Source organism: Ochlerotatus camptorhynchus, unplaced genomic scaffold (assembly GCF_037179485.1).
Source record: "Ochlerotatus camptorhynchus isolate MF236.1 unplaced genomic scaffold, CSIRO-AGI_Acam_v1.1 ptg000416l, whole genome shotgun sequence".
In the NCBI taxonomy this organism is placed as follows: Eukaryota; Metazoa; Arthropoda; class Insecta; order Diptera; family Culicidae; genus Ochlerotatus; species Ochlerotatus camptorhynchus.
Window position 1 is genome coordinate 1,626,618 of NW_027040902.1, and position 14,820 is coordinate 1,641,437.

The 14,820-nt window shown below is 42.6% G+C and overlaps 2 protein-coding genes across 2 annotated transcripts in view; one reads left to right on the plus strand and one right to left on the minus strand.

The window, feature by feature from the left end:
- LOC135711020 (carboxypeptidase N subunit 2-like) overlaps positions 1-14,820 on the minus strand; it is a 403,442-nt gene that overhangs the window by 352,292 nt on the left and 36,330 nt on the right. The window contains exon 2 of the mRNA XM_065233761.1: positions 8,202-9,510. The gene's annotated coding sequence lies outside the window, so the exon portion shown is untranslated. The remainder of the gene's footprint in view (positions 1-8,201; positions 9,511-14,820) is intronic.
- LOC135711029 (uncharacterized) overlaps positions 1-14,820 on the plus strand; it is a 405,472-nt gene that overhangs the window by 8,801 nt on the left and 381,851 nt on the right. The window lies entirely within an intron of this gene.

Below are 14,820 nucleotides of genomic sequence, written 5' to 3' on the forward strand. Positions count from 1 at the left end.
CTCATAGGTTGAAAGGACTTCAGCATGTCCAAAATATATTCGTTCCCATTCAGTGTGTCCAAAATATATTATGGACACTGTCCAAAATCAAGTGGAAGGGTCCAAAATATGTGAATATCATGATGTGAAAAGAATTATTTTTTGAGTATATATCAATAAATAAAACATCTAGTGACATTTTACATCCAAGTTGAGTAACTTTCGAACACAACCGCATGTAAATTGCATAATAATAATAAACAAATAATATTATTTTGACATAAACGTAATCTCACTTCCTCTAGGGGTCCAAAATCAGTTGGTTACCCTACTGGCCCAACTGAACGTCTAACCACCCGAAAAAAGTTTTACGACAGTGAGATTTCTTGTCACTTGAAGCAGGGTATTGCAAACACGATCCGATTCAATTTATGACGGCAATATTTAATGAGGTTTACCAGTTCTTCGACTTAAACTCATCCGCTGCAGCATTTCAACGTAGATAACTGGACAGATGACACATGAGACTGACGATCAGGCGAGCTTGCATACATTGGACATAGGTTTAATTACCCATTGACATAGTTTTAAGTTTTTATCTTCTGACCTTTGATGATGTGTTTTGTTAACATGAACTTTTTTTATTTGTCTAACTGTTCAACGTAATTAGCTTGTAATGTGACTAGAACAAAAGATATGAGGTTTTTATGCCCTTTCGAGTAAAGACAATATGATCAAAAGGGCTTTTCCTCATCGTGCTACATTTCATTAAAGCGTGAAGCTAGATGAAAAATTAAAAATAAATATCTAAGAACAGTACAATGTTGGTCCCCGAAAAGTATGTTGTTGCCTCTCGCACGATTTTCATTCACACAACCATGTCATGGTTTTCACTTGTTTTTCGCTTATTTTACTCGAGATATGTAATGGGTTTACATTTTTTCCACCCCTAGTTCAGAAATTAATTTCAATATAAAAAAAAAACACTCTTTCCCGCCACTTGGAGCAGTTCCATGCCAAAATAGCGAAAAGTAAACAAATTTAAGATTTTACCTCTCCGAATTCCATGAAAATTCGCATAATTGTTTACTAGAGGCAATGAACCAAGTTTGTGCTGGAATTCAGCCATTTCGACTTTCAACTATTTTTTATAAATGGCGTATTCAATATTTTTCCATAAATCATAGCACGAAAATGGCTCATCTAATCGAAATGACGTCTGAGACAATGTTGTAGTAAATAGTGAACATGGAAGTGATACAATAGTAGTAGAATTAAAAGGAAAAACAACGTAATAAGGCAAACAATCAATCTACTAAAACGCTCATCAATCAATTTATAATATTTGGAGATGCTTAACGACACATAATATATTATCAGACTTAAAGTGTTAATTTTATACGATAGATGAGGAGATGAAAGTATAGAGCTGACAGTTCCGTTAGAGTACGGTGGTGTGAACATTGTATATAAAGAGTAGAAAGCGAGCAAAGGTTAATTTTGAGGCAGGCACGAATCGGGTTAATCATCTCCTTTACCAAACTCCCCTGTTGGGGAGCGATGGTGAAGGGTATCTACCCCGATTGTTTCACAATCAAGTCGTCATGTGACGTAAGCATCTTGTCGATAGGTTTGGAAATTGCAGCTGTTGTTACCTCTACCGTTGTATGTGCTCCTGTCATCGTCAACTTAACGATCTCGAAGAGACAAGGGTAGGGGAGGTGCTGACCTGTACCTTTTTATTGTATTACTAGCTGAGTGTGCCCGGTCTTGCTCGGGATTCAATATAAGCTTGAGTTTATGCGCCGATTTAAAAAAAAACATGCTATATTGTACGTAGCCCCCCCCCCCCCCCTTCTATTATCTAAGGCGCTACCCTCTATGATTGTCTCCTTATACCCCCACACTCGCCCCCACATGCCTAATTTGGTTCCATTTGCTTGATTAGTTCTCGAGTTATGCAGAAATTTCTGTTTCATTTGTATGGGAACCCCCCCTTACAGAAGGGGGAGGGGTCTCGAACCATCATAAGAACCTTCCACGACCCCAAAAACACCTTTATACAAATTTTCACGCCAATCGGTTCAGTAGTTTCCGAGTCTATAAGGGTCAGACAGACAGACAGACAGAAATTCATTTTTATATATATAGATAGATAATTCACCATTTTGAAAAATTAGGCAAGAATCAAAATGGACGAATTTTTGTACAAACTTGTTTCATTGCCCCTACTGTGTTACCTGACTTATTACGAATATACGTTGTATACGAGTACCTTGAATACAACGTATAGCTCGTCTAACTTTTCATTGCAAATGCTATGCAAAATTATACGAGTCATACGAGTACCCCGTATACAACGTATATTCGTTATAAGTCAGGTACCAAAGTAGCGAACAATTAGGCGAAGTTTCATGCAATTCGGCAAGGGAGAAATAAAATCTATTCGTCAGCTGCCGTGGAACTGCTCTTGAGTGAAGGGAAAAAAAAAATAACAAAACCCTTTCCCATGATGCACAATTATTTTGGCACTTGTTTTGCATTACGCTGACGCTACCAGCCGCGTGCGTTGAATGACATCAGGCAACTTTGGCAAGTGACAACCAACGACGATGACGACGTCGTACAACCTATGCAATAAAGCAGGCCCCCGTCAGCATCAACTGTTGCAACGCTTCAATGAACTGACGTCAGCTAGTATAGGTAGTTGGCTGGCAGCAGCATCTGAGAAGTTGAACCGACAACGACGGCAACCGTAAAAGAAGCGGTCTAGCGGTGGTGCTGCTGCCTAGCTTGCCTAGAACCTAGATTCCCGTTCTAAAGTGAACCCCTTTGAACAGCGTTACGCTGCGCTACGTTCATATCCACATTCCAACGTATGGTACTTGTCATATTAGCATGCTGTCAGTCATCGTAATACGGTTGGAACATAGATGGTGCGAATGGGTTGAGATGGCAGGGAATGTGGAAACGTGCGGCAACAAAAAAGTCCAAGTGAGTTAGTTGGTCGAGCTCACACGTCTTGTGTCTATTGATCCACATTCAGCCGGTCTCGTCTTCCCGGAGAGCGACAGGCGAGGAACATGAACATGAGGGATTGAGATCTCCGGTCTGACAGCATCATAGCTTCTCGGCTTCAAAAAATCAATTAAGACGTTAAAGTGAACATGCTTATGCTGAAGAAAAGGAAGTACACTGAATTTTCTTTGTTGACTACAAATCGCAATTTTTCGAAGAATGATTGTGTTGGATAGTTCAAGTGACGATGGTAATAATATTTATGCTTTTCTCCGTTTTGGCTTCATATACGAAAGAGTGTCCACAACATTGAACTAGTTGGTGTTGAGAAATTATTTAGCGCTTTTTACATCATTGCTGATGTGAAGTAGCGTTTAATTATACACTATTATACATTTATTAAACGATTATCTAACTGCGGGAAAATTAGCCCGAAAATAAGAATGATAGAGAGGGTTGTTTCTATAGTGATTGTTTTAATTATTCTTGACCTAGAAAACATTATATAGGGAGCTCTATAATCAATAAAATCTTGCTTGAAACTAATCTATCAGCAACTCTAGCACCTTCAAAGTCCTGAGGGAATGATTAATTCATTCATCGTTGTTTAACATGGGACCAATGTTACCTCTTCACCTCTCCAAGGAAAGGATACTGGATTATTCAGCATCAAATAGTAAGGACTAAATCGACCATTAGTTGAAAAAATTCATCCCATCAAAGTTGCTTGATTCTTTGCTGCTTCAAAATCCAAAAATATTCTCAGCAGTATTTTACCAACAATTTAACTCAATTTTGAAATGATGCGTAATGGATATTTTAACTTTTGGGTACACTGTGTCACACACTTTTCTTAACTTTTGGATGATTTTAACAATGCTAACAAGTTTGCTTTATATAATTTTTTAAACATGTAATTCATTAACATTCGGGTACTTTGAATAAATTCCAGATGATCATACTGACCGATTTTTACGGGAGATTGACACATCACTTTGATTTCAATAGTATTATGTTAAAAACATGGATTTTTGAGCATTCCAGATTTTTCCAGATTTTGAATTTTAACTGGACCAGATTTTTCTGAAATTGACCTGGCAACGCTGGCTGCGAGGATGTTTTTCTGTTCGTCGGCAGAAAGAGAGAGAAAATTCCACCTGTAACTGCTGACTTCCTATTGCTGGCTGTTGCTGGTACCTGCTCAGCGAAAATGAGCGGAGGCACGACACCAGCGCTGTTTTATATCTTTTCAGGTTCAAGAAGTACGATGTGCAACCAACAATCAATACGAAACTAACGATTTTTGATTTGGCTCACTACTTGACTAGCCTATTGGTCCCAAGCAAATCGACTAACGTACCCCATTCTAGTATAAATTCCAGTACTACACTATGTTTGTTTTGATTCGCTATGAAAGTTTGACAGATAAAATGAGGGGTTAGTGGATTTTCCTATGTTTCGAGGGGTGAATCGATTAGCTTGGGACCGAAGATAGTACCAGAGCTGAGCCAAAAAGTAGAGCTCCTTCCTTCGGGACCTACTAGTTTTAGATGTACCTCTATGGTGCAACCTGGTGGTTATGACGACTGGGTTTGGGTTTTGTTTATTCCATGAAAACATTGATGACATTATCACGTTTTATTTGTACATTTTTCGGAAGTTTTTTGACGTAGAACTACGTCTTTGTCGACTATACTGGGGAGCAAATCAAAAAATATGTGTGGTGAAATAGTGTTAGGTTTTGAACGCTTGTAACTTTGTCATTTATAGATGAAATTAAAATCCAAATACGCCAATCGATAGAATATTACATTACGAATATGTTTTAATATTCTGCACAAAAGATACTTTCTGCCCCGCCCCATTCTTTAAAAAAAAGGTGGGAAATCCTGCCAGGGGCAGGGCTTAGAACGTATTTTTTGTGCAGAATATGTAAAGAAGGAGCTACGTCGGATGTTAACCCAAATGCATGTACCGTGCATCATTGAGAAAGAAGCTCTATCTACTGTTTCCAATTATCGCAATTGATCATTTTGTCAAGCTTCTGCATTCATGTTCCATCAGATGTCACTGCAGTGTTTGCGGTGACATCTATCGGAAACTACACACAATCTGTTTTCCGTTAATTGTTCACAGAGGACACTGCAGTGCAAAACATGTCTGGTACCTCTATCTATGCATTTAGATTATTGTTCGAAGTCCCTCCTTTTTTACACATTCTGCACACAAAATAGCTCACCCCTCACAGAATTTCCCGCCGAATTTTATGTATGGGGCGGGGCATAAAGTATCTTTTGCGCAGAATATGTAAAAAAGGAGGGACTTCAAATGTTAAAGCAAATGCATATATAGAGGTACCAGACATGTTTTGTAGTGTCAGGTACTTTATTTTGTAATCTTTGAAAGGGAAATCACAAATCGAGTGTCAACAAAATACATGGCATGTTGAGAGATTGAGGTCGTGAGAGAAAATTTTCTCTCAAATTTGAATTTTTTGACTCTCTGGGAACTGGTAGTAGAGCAGGTAAAATTGTATGGGGAAAATCATGTTTAATTAATTGTAGCTTGTTTAACAATAATTTCCTGGAAAAAACTGAACGACAAAGTCCCTGATTAATTTCTTTAGGTTGTCGTTCACTTTTTTTCCACCTGAATATGCACCGAAAGCGAATTATTCCCACTTCTCTCAATTTCTATATGGGGATTTTTATCACTTCCTACCAGCGGAACAGCGCCATCTCTGTGGAAAATGGTCGAACAAAATGATTAATTACTCAGGAACGCTTGTGTGATTACGAACCCACGCTTCATTAAAATCCTATTTTGAGAACATTGTTCATTCTTTAGTTTTATTAGAAACTAGAAAGTTAGACTTTTTCACCAAACATACCTTTTTCATGTCCATATGTAATATTCATAGAAAAAAACACGGCATACATTTAGACGCAATGCGAAAATGACATGAATAGGTCCAACCAAAATCCATTACCCTACACCAAGTAGAAACACGTGGGGAAGTTGAAACGGTAGATGTAGCTCTTAGCGGAAGTGAATAATCATTGAGATTATTTCTTAAATAGTGTGCGGTAGTGCACAATGCCTCTCAAAAATAATTACAGTGAATATACACTTACACTAAGAGATATACGTACTGTTTCAAATTGTACCGGTGTACCTTAACTATGATGTTTACTATTAAAACATTAAACAGGTGGAGAACTTGTATACGAGCTTTTGCTCGGACTTTTGAAATTCAATAGCTGAATCCAGTAATTTTTAATTAATGTTGTACTAAGCACCTACTTATTGAAAACCAAACGTTTAGTTTGAGAAAAGTCATAGTATTCTATTTTGCAATCATTTTACGAACACGCTGTAAAGTACATAATGATGATGCATGGTAATTTTATGTTAGGGTTGTCCACCAAATTGGAGAACAAAGAGGTGTTTAAACCCCGTATGATCGTTATGCCCCTTACTCCCCTACTTCGTTAACATATGAACCAACATTTTGTTCAACATTTAAAGTACCGTCTTCTGACAGGTAAAACAACTGCCTGTTGCGTTATCATAAAACGCAATCTTCACTTTCTTCTCTGCTTCAGAAACCCTATTTAAAACTTATAGTGAAGTTACTGAAAAAAATTAATGTATATTTTGCAATAGTTTTATCCCACAACATGCATGGCGTTTTTGTGTACTTTACTGAGGTGCAAATCTCATTGTGTGGTTGGATTCGCTATAGGGGGAATTGTTTAAAAATGACTAGAGAAAATTAAGCATCGGGAATGCGCTCCCGGATATATTGATTTGGTGAGTACGTTCCAGTTGAAGATTGTTCTCTCTAAATAACCCTTTTTTGAATACATTTCATTAATCAAACATTATTATATGCTGGGTTTGGGGGGGGGGGGGGGGAGGCAGCCTAAGGGTTTCAAAGGATGTGAAGACTGGACAAAGGGTTCGTGGATTTGCCAGTCCCTTGTCACGTGTTGATAGACGTACATCTTGTCGTTTGTCTTCCAAAGGTCTTCAATGAAGTTGATTCACCCAGCTGCAACAAACCATCAGGCAGAACTTTACAACCAGTGAAGTATCTGCAGTCATAGGTAATCCTTGCACTGATGGTGGGTTCTATTCACATCACATCACATCACTATACTGAGGTGCAAATCTAGTGTACATTGATCACAGAAAATAGCTCAACATTGATCTACCCAAGGTAGTTATGTAGGGGAAATTCTGTCAATTCTTAACCATTACATTAAATTTAAATACATTATCTCATGCGTAAGATGAACCGTGGTCTGATTATGCTAACATGAATTGTCGCGAGTTTTGAACCATAACCGAAACATTGAAATACTTGCATGCATCAATTTTGCGTAGTTTCTACGTCACACTGCAGTCTTGTCAGGACACAACCCTTAATTTTTTTTAATAAAAAAATGTTAAAGTTTTGATTCGTGGAGTAATTTCCTATCGATTGGTGTATTTGGATTATAATTTCATCTATAAATGACAAAGTTATAAGCGCTCAGAACCTAACACCTTTTCGCAACGGTCGCAATTTTAGATTTTCGATTTACCCCCTTAACCTTTCCGGAAGACGTAGTCTACGTCAAAAAGTTTATTCCCGTACATTTTTTACTACCAACCCCCAGAGAGCCAAACAATTCAAATTTGAAGGAGAATACTCCCTCACAAGCTCAATCTCTCAACATGCCTTGTATTTTAATGACACTCGATTTGAGATTTTCCTCTCACAGACTAAAAAATAGAGTACCTGACACTGCAAAACATGTATGGTACCTATATGTCTAAATTTGAATTTAGATTAACAATCGAAGTCCCTCCTTTTTACATATTCTGCACAAAATATAATTTATAAACCCCACCCAATTAATAAAAACGAGGAGAAATCCCGTTAAGGGCGGAGCATAGCGAGTATTTTTTGTGCAGAATTTGTAAAAAAATGAGGGTCTTCGGATAGTAACAACTATCTAGTGTACTCTGTGAACAACTACAACAACAACAACAAAACAGCAGAAATAACTTCCCATAATCCTAGGGGCTGTCCATATACCACGTGTACATTATGGGTGGAGGCTGTTTAACCCCGTATTCCTCTTTCGCTTACTGGTGTACGAGAAATGGTAAATTAATGTATAAATTTCCAGAACAATAAATACACATCCACTTACCTTCAATAAATTTAAAATCCTCGCAATGGATGCACTCTCTAAGGGCCGGCAGTCCTTATCGCGGTTGCCTTTCTTCTAAATGGGTGTAGAATTTATTTTCCTTCCTTTTAACTCGAACTGCACTTACTCAACCACTCACATTCGCTTACGAGCCTAACACTATACACACGAGAGGTAATTTATCAGTGAATATGATTTTTAATTTATTTCCCACTCCCTACGTCGGGCTTCCCAGCGTGATGGTTCCAATGATTCAAAGCTTCTTTTTCGCTCGTTCGTCCACGATATCCTTGCTGAGTCGGAGCCACGCGCACTTATACAGACCGTATGCGATGAAAAGCCGCGATTTTTCTTCACTCTACCAGTTGTTGTACTACCGCTAGCCAATATTAGTAGTCAGTTCACTCTGGCGGTAGTTGTGTAAGTATCGTACAGGGAGCTTGGGAGCAGTGAAAAGCAATTTATTTTCCTTTATCAACCGCGTGTCTTTCTGCTCTTTCACCTCGTACCTCTCCAACGGTCTTCTGCTGCGACCCCGTGTGGAAAATCCAAAGCACAAAAAACCGTTTTATCTAAGATCTCTCACTTAATAATCACTTATCATTACACGGTGTTGGGTAATTTAAATTTTCTTCCGTCTTTTTTCGTCGGCGAGCGAATCTTCTCCTGGCCCGGATCCAACGGAACGGTTACGTAAAGCTGTACCCCGGTAAGCTTTAATATCCTTAAAAGGTGTGCTTTCGCTTTTCTTTCCTCCTGCGCGCACTGCCTTTGGATTCTTGACTCCGTTTACAACAGGTCGCGTTCGTGTAAAGCAGTACAAAAACTCTGAGATTCAGGTGTGATGGGTAGCAGTCAGGCAGGCAAGAGGATTAATGTGCTGCTGCTCGTCGAATGTAGGGAAGACGACCACTGGAGCTATTAATATTTCCCCATATCATAATTCATACTTTCGCTCGGGTCTCGTTTGGTCTGATGGCTCACAGGTGGAAACAGGAATGTGGTACATATATTCACATATCTGCCTGATGGATCCTGGTCCTGTAGAGTGGCAGAATAAGGGAATAGCACAGCAGCTATGTATCTGGAATGCTTGTCTTGTACGGTAGGTGGGTAACACGGGAAGGTTGATGTATTTTTTCTTCTCTTGAGTAAGAATGATTCTACCCAGGAGACAATGTTTTTTAGTGCGCTACTGGGGAAGGTGGTAAAATTGTGTCACGAACCGGCACAACAGCAAGTCTGATTCTGCTTAGCTCAACCGCATGATGTGACGACGGAGTGCGATAGCGTTGCGAATGGTGGCGTTCTGGAATTTGAGAAAATGGAAAAAGTGGAAATGAGTATTTTGTGATAAGGGTTACAATTTGTGGGTTGACATGTGCAAAAGGGATGAATGAACTTTCGTATGTAATATCTTAAATTTGAGACATATGCTATCAGTTTAGCGTATGGCAAGAAAAATTGAGGTACAACGCTTCATTTGCATGATTGAAAAAGAAGAAAAAAACTTGGAAGTTGTTATACAAGTTTAATACCGAGGGAGAAAACTTTCAATCGATCTTGTTGGAATTTTTTCACAGACACCCCACAACCTGTTTTGCAGTGTATTTTTATCTGTTGTATTTCATTCAACTGTGGGATTTTGATATAGCACATTACGCACATTATAAGTGTGACGACAAGTGCAGAAACACTAATAAACAAGCGATTTTACGTTAAATCGTTTTGGCGTCTTCGGCGCAAATCCTAAGGCGATTGACTTCTTTTTCTCGTGACTTTAGCAGGAGAGGTATAAATGCTAACCTCTACGCCGGGTTCACCCCTGCTATTGTTTTTGACAGCAGAATAAAAGCTGACTGCTCAGGATGAAAGGCTAACTGTTTGACTGTAAGTGATCTTTATTTCCTGTATTTGTGTGGTTTACATGTATGACTTATCAAGTGACACAGATGCGTTTTTTCAACTTTAGTTCTTTTGAATTTAAATTATTATTAATTACAGTTCCTAGTCCTATCAGGCCTGTTTTAAGAATGACCACCTCGGTGGGATTGGTTTGTTTTAAATTTGAAAAAGGAGACTACTTATAACTACTATTTACAACTACAACTAACCTACAACTACTATATACACCTAATCTACTCTATATGTATACAAATTGCTTATCAAAACATGTTCAGATGTATTACATTTTTGTGCAAATTTAGTCTTAATTTCGTTAATTTTGGAATCTATTTTGGCAATGCTTGCCTCTTCGTGTAAATTTGTTATTCTAGTGTCGAAAGGACGATCAAGTACCATCCTCAGCACTCTATTCTGAGCGACCTGGATTTTGTTCCTGTGAGTCTTTGCACATGATTCCCACACCGAAGCTGCGTAGATGATCGCAGGTGCTATGATTTGTTTGTAGACAGCCAGTTTGTTCACCCTTGAGAGGTGGGATCTGCGGCAAATCAACGGATACAGACATCTAACCAAGGCAGAACACTTGACTACAGTTTTCTCTACATGCGAACGGAAGAGGAGCTTTTCATCGAACAACATCCCGAGATAGGTTACTTCAACGGACCACTCAACCCTTGTGTCATCCATAATTACAGTACTAGGAGCCGGTTTTAGTTTGGGCGATTGCCGATGGAAGAACATGATCGCTTGTGTTTTGGAGGGATTGATTTTAATTTGATTGCTTTCTTCATCGACCACCTTGGTGGGATTGGTTCGTTTTGTTTCTAGAATTTGAAGAGAAACTACTTAATACTACTATTTACAGCTTACTATATCTACTATATACACTTCACCTACTATGTACAAATTGCTTGTTAAAGCATGTTCAGAAAGATTGCATTTTTGGATAAATTTGGTTGTCATATCCTCAATTTTGGAATCTACTTTGGGAATTTCTGCCTCTTGATGGAGGTCTGCTATTCTTGTGTCGAATGGACGATCTAGGATCATCCTCAACACTCTATTCTGTGCAACCTGGATTTTGTTCCTGTGGGTCTGAGCGCACGATTCCCACACCGGGGCGGCATAGAAGATTGCGTGGGCTATGATCTGTTTGTAGACAACCAGTTTGTTTTGCCTTGAGAGGCGGGATCTGCGGCAAATGAGCGGATACAAACACCTAACCAAGGCGGAGCACTTAACTAGGGTTTTCTCTATGTGCGAGCGGAACAGGAGCTTCTCATCGAACAACATCCCGAGATAAGTAACATCAGTGGACCACTCGACCCTTGTACCATCCATTATTACGGTACAGGAGGGAGACGGTTTAAGTTTTGGCGATTGCCTGTGAAGGAACATGATCGCATGGGTTTTCGAGGCGTTGATTTTGATTTTCCACGTGGTGGAATAATCAGTAAAGGTGTCAAGGCATCGTTGGAGCTTGTTGGTAATTTCACGAGGCATCCTACCCTTGACGGCTATCGCGGTGTCATCTGCGAACAGAAAGAACACGCAACCGTCTCCTAGAGGAGGGATGTCCGACGTGTAGATGCTGTAAAGCAGTGGTCCCAGCAGACTCCCTTGCGGAACACCTGCTGGGATCGGAAATTGTCCCGAAAGCGAACTATTCAACGACACCCTGAACGACCTTTGCTGGAGGTAGTTACGGGTGATTTTCACAAGGTATGGTGGATTGGAGTTACAAAGCTTGTATATAAGTCCGTCGTGCCAGACATTGTCAAACGCCTTTTCGACGTCTAACAAGGCCATGGCTGTGGACTTGGATACAGCTTTGTTACTTCGGATGTTATTCATCACCCACACTAGCTGATGATTGGTGAAATGCCCCTTGCGGAACCCGAACTGTTTCCGGAAGAAGAATGTCATGTTCGTCCACAAACTTGTTCAGTCGGCTGAGGATCAATTTTTCGAACAGCTTGCTCAGCACTGAGAGCAGGCTAATTGGTCTGTAGCTTGACGGTAGTGAAGGGTCTTTCCCAGGTTTGCAGATCGAGATGATTTTTGCCACCTTCCAGATGCTTGGAAAGTAGTGCAGCTCCAAGCATCTGGTGAGGATGGCAGCCAGCAGCGAGTGCACCTTCGGGCTGAGATTTTTCAACGCTAGGTTGAATATTCCGTCAAACCCGGGAGCCTTCATGTTCTTACTGTATTTTAGCGCTGAGCAAATTTGTTCCTCTGTAATCCGTTCTTCTGGAGCGACGGCACAATGGGGAGCCAAGCAAATGCGACTGGGCAATGTGCTCCCCAATCGAATTGGCCTTCTCTTCGTTGGTGATAAGCCGTTCGTCATTGACTCTAAGTGGTGGAATGGGCTTGGGGTGAGACTTCAGCACCTTGGCAACCTTCCAGAATGGTCTGGAACGGTCGTCCAGGTTCTGAACGAGCCGCCCGAAACTCTCGTTCCAGATTGAGACCATTCTGGAAGCGATCTGCCGATTCAGATCGACCATTTCGTATTTACGCTGCAGATCCCCAGTCCGCTGAAACTGGCGTCTACGAACATTTCTGAGCCGAATAAAGAGTTTGGTGTGGGAATCAATTGCTTGAAACTTACCCCTCACAGGAACTCGTCGAACGCACTCTTCGTCAGCCACGGATATGGCTTGATGGAGACCCTCCAGGGCCCGGTCGATGTCCTCCACTGTGTCGAACGGTGGGTTGTCGTCGATGTGGCGGTCGACCACGTGCCGAAACTGGACCCAGTTGACTCGATGTTAGTCCTTGCGCAGGCTCGGTGCAGGGGCCACGTTGCAGCCCAGCTCGGTCAGCACCAGTTGGTGGTCCGAACTCAGGTCGTTGACGGCAACCGGCTTGGCTAATCCGGTGTTTGCCAAGAACAGGTCCAGCGTCGATGGGTTGCCCGCCGATGATGTAAAGGTTGGTTCGTCCGGAAACCAGACGGAATAGAGACCATGCTGGGAATGGTCGAATAGTAGGCGGCCGTTCTGGTTCTGCTGGTAGTTCCGCCAGGCCTCGTGCCGGGCGTTCAGGTCCCCTCCGATTACGAAGCGGGCATTGGTGCGGGTTATGATGGCAAGGTCGTTCTTGAACTGCTGTGCTCTACCATTGCTAACGGTACATTGTCGGGGGCAGTAGGCGGCGATGAACCGGACGTTTCCGGTCGATGTTTCCGTAGACCGACGGCCTCGATGATGGAAATGCGGTAGTGGGGTAGGGTGCAGTACTTGATGCCTTTTTGATGATGACCGCGACACCGCCTCCCCTGGAGCTGGTGCGATCAAGCCGGACAATGCTGTGGTCGGGCAGCCAGAAGCTGTCACTGGTCTTGAGGTGGGTCTCGGTGAGAAGGCCTACGTCGATATCGTGCTTGCGGAGGAAGTCTGCAAGCTCAATGTTTTTCGCCCCTACGGAGCGAACGTTCCAGTTGGCGATCTTTATGGCTTCACGGTCCATAATTAGCGACGAAGGAGATGATATCTTGGCGCTGTTGTGTTCTTGTAGCGCAGGTGCGCTTGATAATGATGGCCTGGGCCAACCTCATCCGTTGACAGCGGAGAATCGTCTGTAGCTTCGCCGGTTGTACCGGCCAATCCCGGAGCAGGGGGATCCGTCGATGGCCCGGAGGCTTGAACGGGTACTGCAGCGGCAGCTGACTGGGCAGCAGCCAACTGTTGGTTGAGCGGAAGCGGCGGCAACACTGGAATTGGCCGTGGTTGGACCGGTGATAACGGAGGAAAGTTCTGCGCGTTGTTTTCCGGAACCTTCTTGCGACCGGGCTGGTTGTTGGACGAGGCCTTCTTCCGAATCTCGGCGTATTCGGCCCGCTTCGGACAGGCCTTACTCGTGGCCTTGTGGGCGGCGCCGCAGTTGGCGCATGTGGGAGCGGCTTCCTCGATGCTGTCGCAGTCGTCGATCTTGTGGTTTTTACCGCATTTGATGCAGTGGCTGGCCATGCGGCAGTTCCTGGTGCCGTGCCCGAACAATAGGCAGTTCGAGCACTGAGTGACGCCACGGTGGGTCGGCTTATACCGCTCCCACTTCACTACGATGTGGAACAGTGTGCGTGTCGTCTGGAGATCCTTCACGGTTGTGGAGCTCTTCTCCAGATGGACCAGGTAGAGCTGGTCACGATACTTGATGGCCTTGCTGCGGGTCATCTTGTGGATTTCGACCGGCTTGAGGCCGTTCGCCTTAATCTCGTTCATTAAGGTGGTGGAGTCCATGTCGTGGAGCCCACGCAGCACCACTTTCAGCGGCTTGGTGGCCTCGACGTCGTGGGAGAAATACTCCAGCTTCATCCTGTCCAAGAGGGCCTGGACTGCGTTGTAGTGTTTTGCGGCCGGGACCACCAGTTTGTAGCCTTCCGTGCACCGTTGAATGGTGCAACGAAGGCCCTCCTTAATGTAGTAATCCAGCTGCTCCCATAGCCCGGGAGGGAAGCCCTTCACATAGAAGGGTGGCAGCTTCACTTTTTTCGGCACCGTCTCAGGGTCCGACTGCGGCTGGGCTCCGTTCTGCAGGGCGGAGAACGGATTGTTGCTCAGCAGCTTTTTTGCTGCTGATGCGGTGGCGCTGCTGTCTTCAGGTCTGGGTCGTTTAGTTCCAGGAGGCCCCGGCTGCGGGTCCGCAACGCCTGTCGGGATGGGCAACGGGGTTTTCTTCTGCTTCTTCTGGGCTGGCTCGGTGGTCGCGC